The sequence below is a fragment of the Eucalyptus grandis genome, chromosome 4 (genome assembly GCF_016545825.1).
Source record: "Eucalyptus grandis isolate ANBG69807.140 chromosome 4, ASM1654582v1, whole genome shotgun sequence".
In the NCBI taxonomy this organism is placed as follows: Eukaryota; Viridiplantae; Streptophyta; class Magnoliopsida; order Myrtales; family Myrtaceae; genus Eucalyptus; species Eucalyptus grandis.
This window is the reverse complement of record NC_052615.1, coordinates 8,601,634-8,613,451: the sequence shown is the minus strand read 5'-3', so window position 1 is coordinate 8,613,451 and position 11,818 is coordinate 8,601,634. Positions and strand designations below refer to the sequence as shown.

The 11,818-nt window shown below is 38.3% G+C and overlaps 1 non-coding gene across 1 annotated transcript; it reads left to right on the top strand.

Moving 5' to 3' along the window:
• On the top strand, positions 1–2,403 carry LOC104440874. The gene is made up of 3 exons (XR_005550376.1): positions 1–454; positions 901–964; positions 2,108–2,403. It is a non-coding gene; the product is annotated as an uncharacterized LOC104440874 (transcript).
• The last annotated feature ends 9,415 nt before the right edge of the window (positions 2,404–11,818 follow it).

Genomic DNA, 11,818 nt, shown 5'->3' with positions numbered 1-11,818 from the left:
ACATCTTGCAAGCATTTGAGTTTGCTCTTGCGTCACCGGTGACAATCGAAATTAGATGTGAGCCAAATAAAGATACAGCAACTGAAGTTAATGCCCCTCTAAGCTTACCTGCACCTATAAACGGTTCATCTCAGATCAGAGATTCCACTGGCATCAGTGGTCAGCCCCATCTTGAAGTGGGTAAAAGTGAAATAGTTGAACTAGAAGCTTCCTCTAGAGAGCTTACGCTAAATGGGCATGTCAATAACAATGTGAAATTTGATCAAAGAGGCTTAGAAGTAGCTTCCCACGTGGAAAGAGTAAAATCTAGTGAAAGGAACCCAGGCCAGAGCATTGTGAGAGGCAAGGTATCCCTTGCACATGTGATACAGCAAGCTGAAGGGTGCTCACAGCATAGTAGCTGGTCAAGACGCAAAGCAGTTTCCATCGCCGAAAAGCTTGAACAAGAGAATCTGTAAGTGTTGTGCTTCTTTTATGTTCATTGAAAATCTACATTTATCTTTTTCCCTGATTGAAGTTTGTTTCCAATTACTTGGTTTCACATGCTGAATTGGCAGTTGCCAGAATAGGATGTACATTGGAATTCTTTATTTGAAAAACAAGAAGAAATGAATTTGCCAAATAGGATGTACTTCTGTGTCCCAGTTGCCAAAATGGAATGTACGATAGATTTTTTTGCTTTTTGCCAAAACTTTTTAGAACTAGATATTTTAATGACCAGTTCGTTTCATATGCCCTTGAAGAAAATGCAGTTTCAAATGGCAATGTAGTGATTTGAGTTGTGTGCAGAACCATTTGATGAAATGTATAGTTTGGGGGTACAATGTCTGCAGCTATACTGTTGATATACTGTTGCTATACTGTTGATTGATGGGAAAGCATGATTTCTCGACATTGCAGGAGACTTGAACCAAGGTCTAGAAATTTGCTTTGCTGGAAAACATCTAGAGCAACTCGTAAAAAGGTAATGATCGATAGACTTGATATTGTTTGTATTTCCTTTGATGATGGGGTAATAAACATCAAATCTCTTCAGTATTTGTGATGCACATATTTAGTTCATTTAATTTATATCTTCAAAATATGAAATTGTGACTGAGGTGGCATTGGATAGTAGATAAATGGAAACTATCCCAACTCAACCGTCACTGAGTACCTTGTATTTTTAACGCTTATTGGGAATATTAGTAGAAGGTAAGGACACGGTTTAAAAGCAAATCCAAAAGCCTGGAACTGAAAATAGGCTAGTCAATTAATCAGATTCCAGGCCTTCATGGGTTTGTTTGCCAGGAATCCTTCATGTTCGTCCCTACCTTCATAAGCTTTATCTTTTTGTTATATTTAAATTTTTTTGGGAATCTTGGTACGAGCTTGTTCCCCTTTGTTGGTTCAAGTTTCCTGAATAAGGCAACCTTGAATAATTGCAAAGCCAATTTCTTCACTACATTTCACAGTTTCTCGGGTAGTCTCTGCCCTTCATGGAATCAAAATCAGCACTTTTTTTGGTCAGGTCTTGGTTACAAATTTGGTACCCAACTCAATTAGTGAATTTGTCTGGATAACCATGGTTTGTTTTTGTTCATAGTTAGAGTTCCAACTTGTAGTTCTGGAGCTTCAGAAGGCCATCAATTTGCTCCACATGCAGTGGCTGTTTATCTTTCACCAATTTTGCGTTGATTAAGCTTCCATTGTTAATGTACTCAAAATAGTGAGATTTATGCCAATAACAGATTTGAGCAGTGTAGAGGCATTAAAAACAGGAATACCAGTGACCTTTATCAAGATTATATTCTGCCTGAAATATAGTTTTTGAGCATAAACTCATTGGGATATGGTTTGTTGCAATTTGCTGTTTGTAATTGTGAGTTGTGTACATATGATTATTTCTCATAGAATTATGAACCGGCTATCTGTCTATGAGTATTAACTTCTTTATTGAGGGAATCTACATCTTTTCACTCCTCTTATGAACAAGACAAATAAGCGAGGGGATCGAGTTTCTAGAGTTAGTAGTCTTGTCCGTGGGCGGAACATGCTGCGAGTGCTTTAGTTTTGACTGAAGGTACACTAGCCTATTGTGTTACTTACTCATCTGTTGCATTTGCAGCTCTCTCGCTTGAAAATTAGAACGAGGAGGCCACACGCACTGCTGAAGCTTGTTACCTGTGGGAGGTGTCTATCAAGTAAGTCTTCGAGATAATTGATTGGGAACGCTTGGGATGTAAAATCTGTAGCTGCCTTCAACTCATTAAAATCTACAAGAATTTTCTGCTAGTTTCAAAGTCGATTTTATTAGTCTTTGTCTGTTTAGATTTAATAATAAGGTGAGGTATATTGACTGGAAGTTGTAGGAATGGAAATTGTTAGCTCAGTTTATTTTTAATGAATTTCATTAATTTCATCTTTTCCTTGCGAGTTTGCTTTTCAATTCTTTCTTTTCTTTTATACCATTCTTACATGATTGGAGATAAAGGAGACATTTGCAGACGTGTATCATTAAGGTCACACAGAGATCAACTTCTTATTAACATATATGATAGTCCTTAAAGAGTGCAGTTATACCAATATGAGCTTTATCTCCAGATGAGTGGTTTATCACGTTGAATGTATGGCATTGATTATATAAATACTTTGAGTAAAGATACACTCGAGATGGCTCCTGAATTTTTGCATAGATAGTTGGATACCTGTACATTTTATTAAGTTTTAAAGGTTTTCTTCCCAGTCTGTCCTTATCTGCCAGAATGGAGAAAGAGAAATTAAGCAGCAGAAAATATAATAATGTCTAGAGTGTAAGTCACTACTCCAATCCTTGGAATGTAGAGATACGCTTAGATAGCATATTGTAAAATATTTACAGAGGCTCGTGAGAAAATCCTGGGAAACTTTTTTACAAAATTCGCCACTCAAAGCTCCGGTAGATAAGGACCACTTTGGTGGTTAGTACCATTTACTTCTTAGTGTCTGATGGTGACGACACAGATCTAGTAAAGTTGAAGGTGGTGATGATACAACAAACCTAAGAATAAAGGTAGGTGCGACCTTGACGCCACTTGAAGCACCTTCTTATTTTTGGGATAGGGTTCTCAATTTGTAATTATGTTTTTTCTTCTTCATATAAGCCTTCTATGATGATCAAAATTGCATTTAAACCATATAACAATGTGGACGCATTCGATCATTCATGCACAGTTGTGTGCTCAGTGTTTTGGAAGGGGGAAGGTAAATCGTTCAAAGGACAAGTTGAGATGGCTCAGGCTGTTTTGTGGAAGTCAGTTATTGATAGTTGTGTACAGAAAACACCACTAACCCATGATTTTGGTTTCCTCTAAGGTTATTATTAGTCAGATCTGTGGCTGTCTTTCATGCATTTTTTGTCCGAATTTGCGGTTCTATGATGCTATGTGGTGCTTAATAGGCCCTTCCTATAATTTTTCCAGTCTTATGTGATTTTGGTATATATGAACAGTAAGTGTAGACTAAACACACCATCTGGTATTCTGGCTTTGGTTTTGCTTGCACTTTGTTGTGGATCATTCTTGTGATCTGTTAGTTGATTGATGTTTGGAAGACAAATTGGACTTATTCAATTATGAGTTATTCTGAGGAAAACATCACATGTACCATGGTTTCGATGTTGTTAGTTTCCCTTCTAGTGGGCACAAATAATCTTCACTGGGTCACGTTGTGTCTTTCCCAAGCATTTGGTTTTCGCTGTTTTCTGTGTGAACTTCTTAGTCTGCGAAGTGCTGACATTTAGAAGTAGAGGTGGCGACTGCTCATTTCCATTGGTTAAGCACAGTACCTGCTACCAGCCTGACACAAGAATCAGTTTTTGGTCCCTTGTCATTGGTTTCATAAATCCGGACTTAATCAAGCCCTGTGGTTTATTGAATACGCATCTGAAAACAGAAGCAAAGTGGGGCAATAACAATGATTCTTTTCTGCTACATCTATTTAAAATTTCTTAGATGGTTACAGTTGGGAATTATATTCAGTCAAATGTCCTTCAATATCCTTTTCATTGAGAAAGCATTTCTCCTTGCTGCATTATCATCTTCCGAGCTTATGTGATGCATCTAGAGTCCATGTTTCTGGCCCACAACTTTGCGACTATTATCTCCTGTTTATAGGTCTGTGCATTCCAATGAAGGTTGGAGTGGCTTTGAAGACTAGCAAGGCAGTAGTCTTTTAGATGACGTTAGCTGCCCTATTGTCAACTCGTTTGCTTTTGAAGTTGTGTAGCTGTGGGATACTAACTACTTCTGAAAGTAACATGCACGAATATTCACCTCACCAAAATAGTGAAGACTGGTACTTTCAAGCCCCGGGATTGCCGAACCAATCTTCAAATGGTCCAAGGTCTTCCATTCATGCGTACATTATTGGCTAAGCTTTGTTCAATACAAAAGCACGTCTCTTTTCTTTCAAATTAATTTTTTTCATAGAAATCTTGATATTGGCAAGCTTGCTATCCGTAACGAAACTTTGCAACAGCAAGAGAGTGCTCCGTGTCCTCTCTTTTATAAATCCTCGTTGTCCTTGTTGTTTCGGCGAGGACAGGAAACCCCATTTGGTTCATGTCCTTCAACAGGGTTACTAATGTCGGTTCTTCGTTATTATGAAACAGAAGGAGAGTGATGTGATCACATGAGTAGAGCCCTGAGAGGCATCCCAAAACAAGACAAGAACATATGTAGGTCATCACGGGGTTATAGAAGGAGCGGAAACCCACAACCATGCATGCTCATATGACCAACAGCAAGCCACAGGAACAAAATAGAAACTGCACGCTGCATGATCATCAATCCCCAGCCTCATCTCTTGGACCACTATTGTCTAGATGAGACCTACATGTGTTTTTGTCGCCCTCTTCCCTGACTCTGTTCAAACGGCCTTTCATCAACATCACCCAGCTGGGGTTCTCTATCCACTTGTGGGACAGTGTCCATACTACTCTGCTACATCTGGTCTTCTGTCCCTCAATATCCATTGAAGCCTCCGACTGAATTGATCACCTGGAACTGTGTAGGGATTAGATTTCAATGCGGTGGTTGGATCTGGTGAGACCAATATATATTCTATGCCAATCGCAACCCGTGTGAAGCAAAGTTGTGTTAAGTGTGCTTGTTGATCGATCGGTCCACCGCATGAGGGGGGTCCTTAAAACTTGTAGAAATAGGTAGGCTGGATTTTGTACTTAGGCTGCGGTCTGTAGCTACTGACGGTAGGGGTGAGTGATTCCATCTGGAACTTATCCAAAAGAATCTAAAACTTACCCTATGTACTTCGGAACTTGCTCTATCATAGATTTTATGGTCTATCTAGGTACCGACCAATTTCCTTTTTATATTTTCTTTTAGTTAAGCAAAACGAAAGAGAATACAACAATAAAAATTAAAGTTTCTCATTTGTCAATGGCAACAATCCATAAAAGATGAATATGTAAAATAAAATAAATAATAAAAAATTCAAAATACGTAACATAAAACCTTAATTATAGAACTTAAGTTCTCTGTCATTCATGAAACATTGGTCCAAATTCTAACTCTGAAACCTGTGAATGCTGAAAGATGTGCTTGAAAGTTGAGAGTCCTTTTCTTTAAGGTTGATGGGGCTTTTTACTCTGTGGAGAGCCCTTGATTATCTTGGATGAGGTTGAGGATTAGTTCATAAATCAGTCATCATGGTAAAGTGTAACTTAAGAGAACATGCTATGTTGAAGTATGACATCTGTGAAGATGGTAGAGCATTTATACTTCTAATTTCTGTACATATCAGTAGCTGGTTATATTGTACAATTTTTTTATAAAAGCAAATGAAGTACTCAATTGAAATGGAGAAGAGGGGGCCTTTGGAGGTTCCCGTCCCAGCTCGCGGTCCTTGGACCAGGAATTGGAGATTTCTGAAAATGTGGAACCAGGAGCCAAACCGGTTCCTGCCGGTCTAGTTCTTTGGTTCCCAATTCTACCCTAAAATCATGCTCACCCCTTATAGACGGAAGTTGATAGTCTATATAAGCTGTTTGTTGAACCCGTTAGTTAGATCTGAATGTTAATGAGAAAATTCCTTCCATAATATATGAAAAGTCTAAGAGAAAATCCTGACTCAGTTTGCACTCCACATGAGATTCTTAGACTAGAAAGAGTTCCCTTTCAAGAAAACGACCAATGTCCTGAACCATCAAATCTTCAAGGCCATTGGCCGACGGCCAACGAGTTCCGGAATGGCGCTATTTCATACTCGAACCGACAATCCAAGCATGAGAGGCTACCTACGGCATGTTAAAGATGAATACTGAGTGAAATAATTCGATTGCAGCTACCGGAAAGGCGAAGAAAACTACGCAAAAGCGGCACCCATTTCAGCAAAACAAAATTCCCCCCTTTGCTCCACGACCATCAGCATGCAGCTAATCCGACGGCAACGTCATCCCAAATCCTCTCCCAAAAAAGTCAGCTCGTTCATGCAAAAGGGTGAAGACTAGAAAAGAGAGGGGCCGGCCCTGAGGTCAGTCAACCGTTCATCAAATGAAAACGCACACGTTGCCACCAGCGAGAACGCGCGAGAAAATCAAAGAAGGTGCGCGTCCTTCACGTACGTGGAAGAAGGAAAGACAGATTAAATTAACGTCCTGATGCGACGTGCCCTCTGCAACGGGCTACCGAAATTTCCAAAGAGGGAGGGCAGGGATGGGGGAAGGGACGGGTTTGTCAACGGTGCGCCGTATGAACTCCAGGAATTTTGTGGCGAAAGCAGCTTAACCATCTTGACCGGGAAGCTCTCTGTTTAGTCACGCTTTGGGATCCCCGTGGTCGGTCGGTAAGCGTGCGTTGAGATGAGATTGAAATCGAAAGATGCTTTGCTGCCGGAAGGGGACACGAAGGAAGGAGACGCATGACTTTTGTGGGAGGCAGGATGAGTTGATTTTCTTGTGGCGTTTGTAAGATGAAAGGTGCTTTTTCTTTGGGGGGGATTTTTTTTGGGTATATGTTACCGCCTCAAAAGTTGTTGACGTGACATACCGCCGTAAGGGGATAAGACCATAAAAATTTTCAAATTTGTATCCCGTAATTCGTATATAGTACATTTACCTTAAACTGATTTTCATCTCACAAATCATAAATGGGTGTCCATATCTAAATTTATCTCCTATTCATCTTGTTAAAATACATATATATGTGTTTTTCATTTTTCATGATCAGTCTTCCATCTTGTAATTAGGATGGCATACTAGTGGAAGATAAAATTTGTCTACAAATACTATTTTGGGATTTTTGTGAGAGGAAAAATAATTTGGGTGAAATGTGCCATGGAGTACTGGTTTGGAAATTTTTGTTTGATGAAAATTAGGTTGGGGTAAAGATGTCATGGATATCAATTTGGATTTTACTGATATTTACACATTTTGAAGATAGTATAGTATAAATTTATATCATATTTCAATGCAGAATTTTTTGCCCTAAAGCTTTTATAAAATCAAAAAAAAAAAAAAAAAAAAACGAAATAGAGAGGACCTGGGTGCGCCCCTTCTGTTCTATGAAATGTTGGTTAAAATTTTATTTTTTATTCCGACCCAGAAGAGTAGGAAAAAATTAGATTAATTAAGTACACATTGATCTTCCATTACCTTCTGCATTTTAATCTCTAATTCATCTTCTTCTTTTTTTGAGCTAATATTCTTGTTCGAATAATTCATCTCTGATTGACGAGAAGACTCCCCTATTATATAGTTTTTTTTATTCCTTAGCAATGTCTTGTCTGGTAATATAAAATTGTAACCTCAATTTTCAAAATAAAAATTACATTTCTCGCCCACTACTTTGGTTTAATTACATTTCTATGCTTGTTGTAGAAGCTTTGATTCTTTCTAAGTGAGCTTTGACCACGCTACAAGGACAATTCTGGATACGGGCTCATTCCTTCATTTTATTTTTCTATTTTTACATGCTTGGGAAAGCTGAATTTCAGATCCGTTTGATACGAAATCACCTTATGAAAATTTCCAAGGCATTATTACAATTAAAAAACTCCGAATGTCCCTTTTATCATGGGAAACACACTTCCGAGGATTATCTGTCCATATTACCTTCCAACATAAATAGCCATCCTTTATTGATATTTAATTTATCTTCTTGAAAGGGTCCAACATAAATAGTTTCCCATTCTTCTATTTTACCCCAAACATTTTTTTTTATAATATTAAAAAGATTGGTGATCCTTTCAATCGACCGCAAAAAACCCCAAACTTAAAGGTGATATTAAAATTTATCTTCTTGAAAGGGTGGCACAATAAAATTTAATTGGTACGGTTTGGGTAAATTTGTCAAAGTAAATTGGACTGTTTAGACGTGTTAGTTTCCCATTCTTCTATTCTCTTCTTTTCCCTTGGGCCTTTCTTCCCTAACCCTTCACTCCATCACCCTCCTTTACCATCGTAGTCATCGCTCTGCTTCCCTTGCGCCATTTTGACCATCAACCTTCGTCATCAGGGCATTAGTCATCGCTCTGCTTCTCCTTGCTCCCTCCATTTGACCATCAACCTTCGTCTTAGTGGCAGGGCATTTTGACCATCAACCTTAGTCAATAAAAAGTAATGAATCAGGTTCAATTGCTCCCTAATTGGGGGAGCCTCTATCTAGACTTACAAAGAAAATCATGAAACACGAATATAAATTTTCGCTACCTTATTACTTTTTCATCCTTTATTTTAGAAAATATGAATTTGCATCATCAGACATTTTTGAAAATGGAAATGACAAAAGATACTTTTGTGCGCGCGTGTGTTTAGCTTCGACAAACGACAATAGCAACTATGGCAATGGACAACCATTTTGCAGATTGTGACACCATTGGAAGCCTTGTGACAACTTTGTCCAAGGAACACCTACACCACCGAAAGGGAGAGAGAGAGAGTAACAGGTTCTACAGCCATTCCTTCATACTAGTGGCGGAGAAATTCCCCAACAATGAGTAGGACAAGTAATCGGACGTTAAACAATTGCATCACGAGAATCGTATGGTGACCAACTTACGGAACTAATGCTATCTTTTCGTAAATATATATAAAGAATTGTTCGCAATCGAAGATGTATTTGAATTTTCAAAGTTGCAATTGAAAAGTTGATACATGTTTCTGAATATCAATTTTTATTTTTTTTTTTTTTGCTTAGAATTTTAGAAAGTATGGATGGTAACATGTTCCGCGTGCCGCCCTATCACGGCTGACCCGGCTTACGCTGAATGCGCCTACCTGGAAACCACGGAACCGCAGATTTAGTCTTAGTCATGCATGTGGCGTCGTCATCCACAAATGCATCCCACGGCACCCAAACCTCCACGTCACCCCCCTCCATCCTTTTCACTATTGATCCCCTTATATTCCACGTTAATCTAGTGCCTCCATTCCCACCTCTCTCTCTCTCTCTCTCTCTCTCTCTCTCATTTTTGCCATTTATAATACAAATAGTTGATGTATTTTGGCAAAATATGCAACATAATTCCTAAACTTTATTGTATTAATATGATCCTCGAACTTTATTGCAAAGTACAATGTACATGTATAATTCAGCTCAAAGACCACATTAAACAAAATAAAAATTAAAAAATCACATTATGCATTGAAATAAAGTTTAAGGGTCACACTGAAAAACTAAAAGTTTAGGAATTACACTACACATTAAAACCAAAGTTCAAGAACCTTTTGTGTTGTTATCGCTTTGGTAAATGTTGTGTTACATAGTTTAGATTTATTTTACGAATAATAATACGAAAAACTTCAAATCATTCCATTCATACATATCATGTCAAGAAGAAAAAGAAACCCTAATTTTTATATCTCATATTATATTTATTCCAAACTAATATTCATGTAAAAAAAAAACTTGGGATTATAGTAGATTTTTAAAACTCGAGAGGGCTCCTAATGCAATATTAGCAGATTTTAAAGGATGTCTTGGTAAAAAAAATTTAGTGATGTGAGATTTTTTTTTTTTTTAACACAAAAATTAGGTTTGAAATCTCGTCTATACCCAAATTAATTCAGAGGAAATACAGCAAGGGTGTATAAATTTGGGATTTTTCTTGGGGTGACATTAGCTCTTTTAAAAAAAAAAATCCAAATGGGGAAAACGAAAAACCATGGGAACTCTTTACCAAAAACCAAAAACCGTGGGAACTGGCCAATGGGGGGCACCGTTTTCGACAAAAAATAAATAAATTGGGGGCAGCGTCGGGGACCGTCCTTTGCTTTGACCTTTTCCGTTGACTGGTGCGACGTGGCGCGACCGCAGCGGGCCTGCATTGCCGGGGAAGTTAACGGGGGACAAAGTAAAGTCGGCCCGCGAATAGGAGAAAGCCACGAGGGCCTTTTACGCCTTCGCAATCGGCCGGACGCGTGAAGTCTGTCGACGTTTTCGTCGACGGATTTGCCACGCGTCCCATTCGTCGACACGTGGCACTGTCTAGAACCTTCGCGAACAACTGGATTTTGTGGGAGTCCTTTTTCTTTTCCCCTCCTTCCATGTGCATGCCTTGTCTGTTTAGGATTGAATCCAAGTACAAGGAATCTAAAAATTATGAAAAACAATAAAAATAACTGCATGCGAATTTGACGAGTCAAAGTTTTGTTTGCCAAACCTTTTTAAGTGTTTGGGATTAAAAAAAAAAAAAAATCAAGGTGCATGTATCGCAAAATCTGAATTAAAGAAAAAGTAAAATTCAATTGACTATACAATCTTAATTAATTTTGAATGCGACACGAGAAATTTCTAAAGGTCATAACATCCGAGCCGTATCGTTTTGGATTTATGTATGAGCTATATTGTTTTGGAATCCAACATGTAATGTCAACAAAATTTTCTTGATCTATGGATTTACTAGTGAGGTATTTATTCTTCATGCACTTTCAATATCATCTATGAATTTATTTTTTCAATTTTGTCTTGATCTTTTTTTTTTTTTTTTGAAAAATGACTTAATATGGTCCTTTTGGTGATTGGAGTTCCATTTCATGGGTTTTCAGCAGACGCGGTATGTCAATTCCATGAAAATCATCCATCATTGACAATTTGGAATTCAAGCTCAATGATATCCGATATTTTATAATTTAAAAAAAAAAAATACTGATTTTTTCTATTTCCTTCCTCATTTCTCTATATCCTCATCGTCGATCATTTTGCACACGCCAACCATCATGGCATTGTTATCCTAGATGTCACACCATCAATTGTTGCCGACATCTCTTCGACAAAACTCCAATGGAGGTTATGACCAACCGTGCAACCTGCTTTGATGAAAGCACTTGAGCTCCAATTTGGGTCAAGCAACCTCGAGCTTGAGTGCCACGACCTCCCATCCAAGTCGCATGACATCAAATGTGGGGTCACGCACCTCAATCGCAAGCGGTGACCTCCATTAGTGGCAATTCTTGAGCTCAAACTCTAGGTCGCGCAACCTTAGGTTTGAGTTGTGTGAGCTTTGATTTGAGTCACATGACCTCAAATGTGAGGTCACTTACCTCAATCGTAGGTGGCAACCTCTATCAATAAAAGTGGATCATAGGGCATGGAATGAGAGAAAAAGAAGAGTGAGTGTGTGTGTGTGTGTAACAATCGGTTTGATGAAGGTGAGAAGAGAGATGGTGTGTAAAAACTTGATCCGATTGAGGGGTGGGAAGAAATCAATGTGGAGAAAGGGCCCGAGGCTCGACTCTCGGCAAATTTTAAAATGCTAAATAGGGCATGATTGAACTAAATTGTGTACCAAACATGTGAAAAGCCTCCTAGAATTTTATATATAAAACTAGAATTAATTTAGA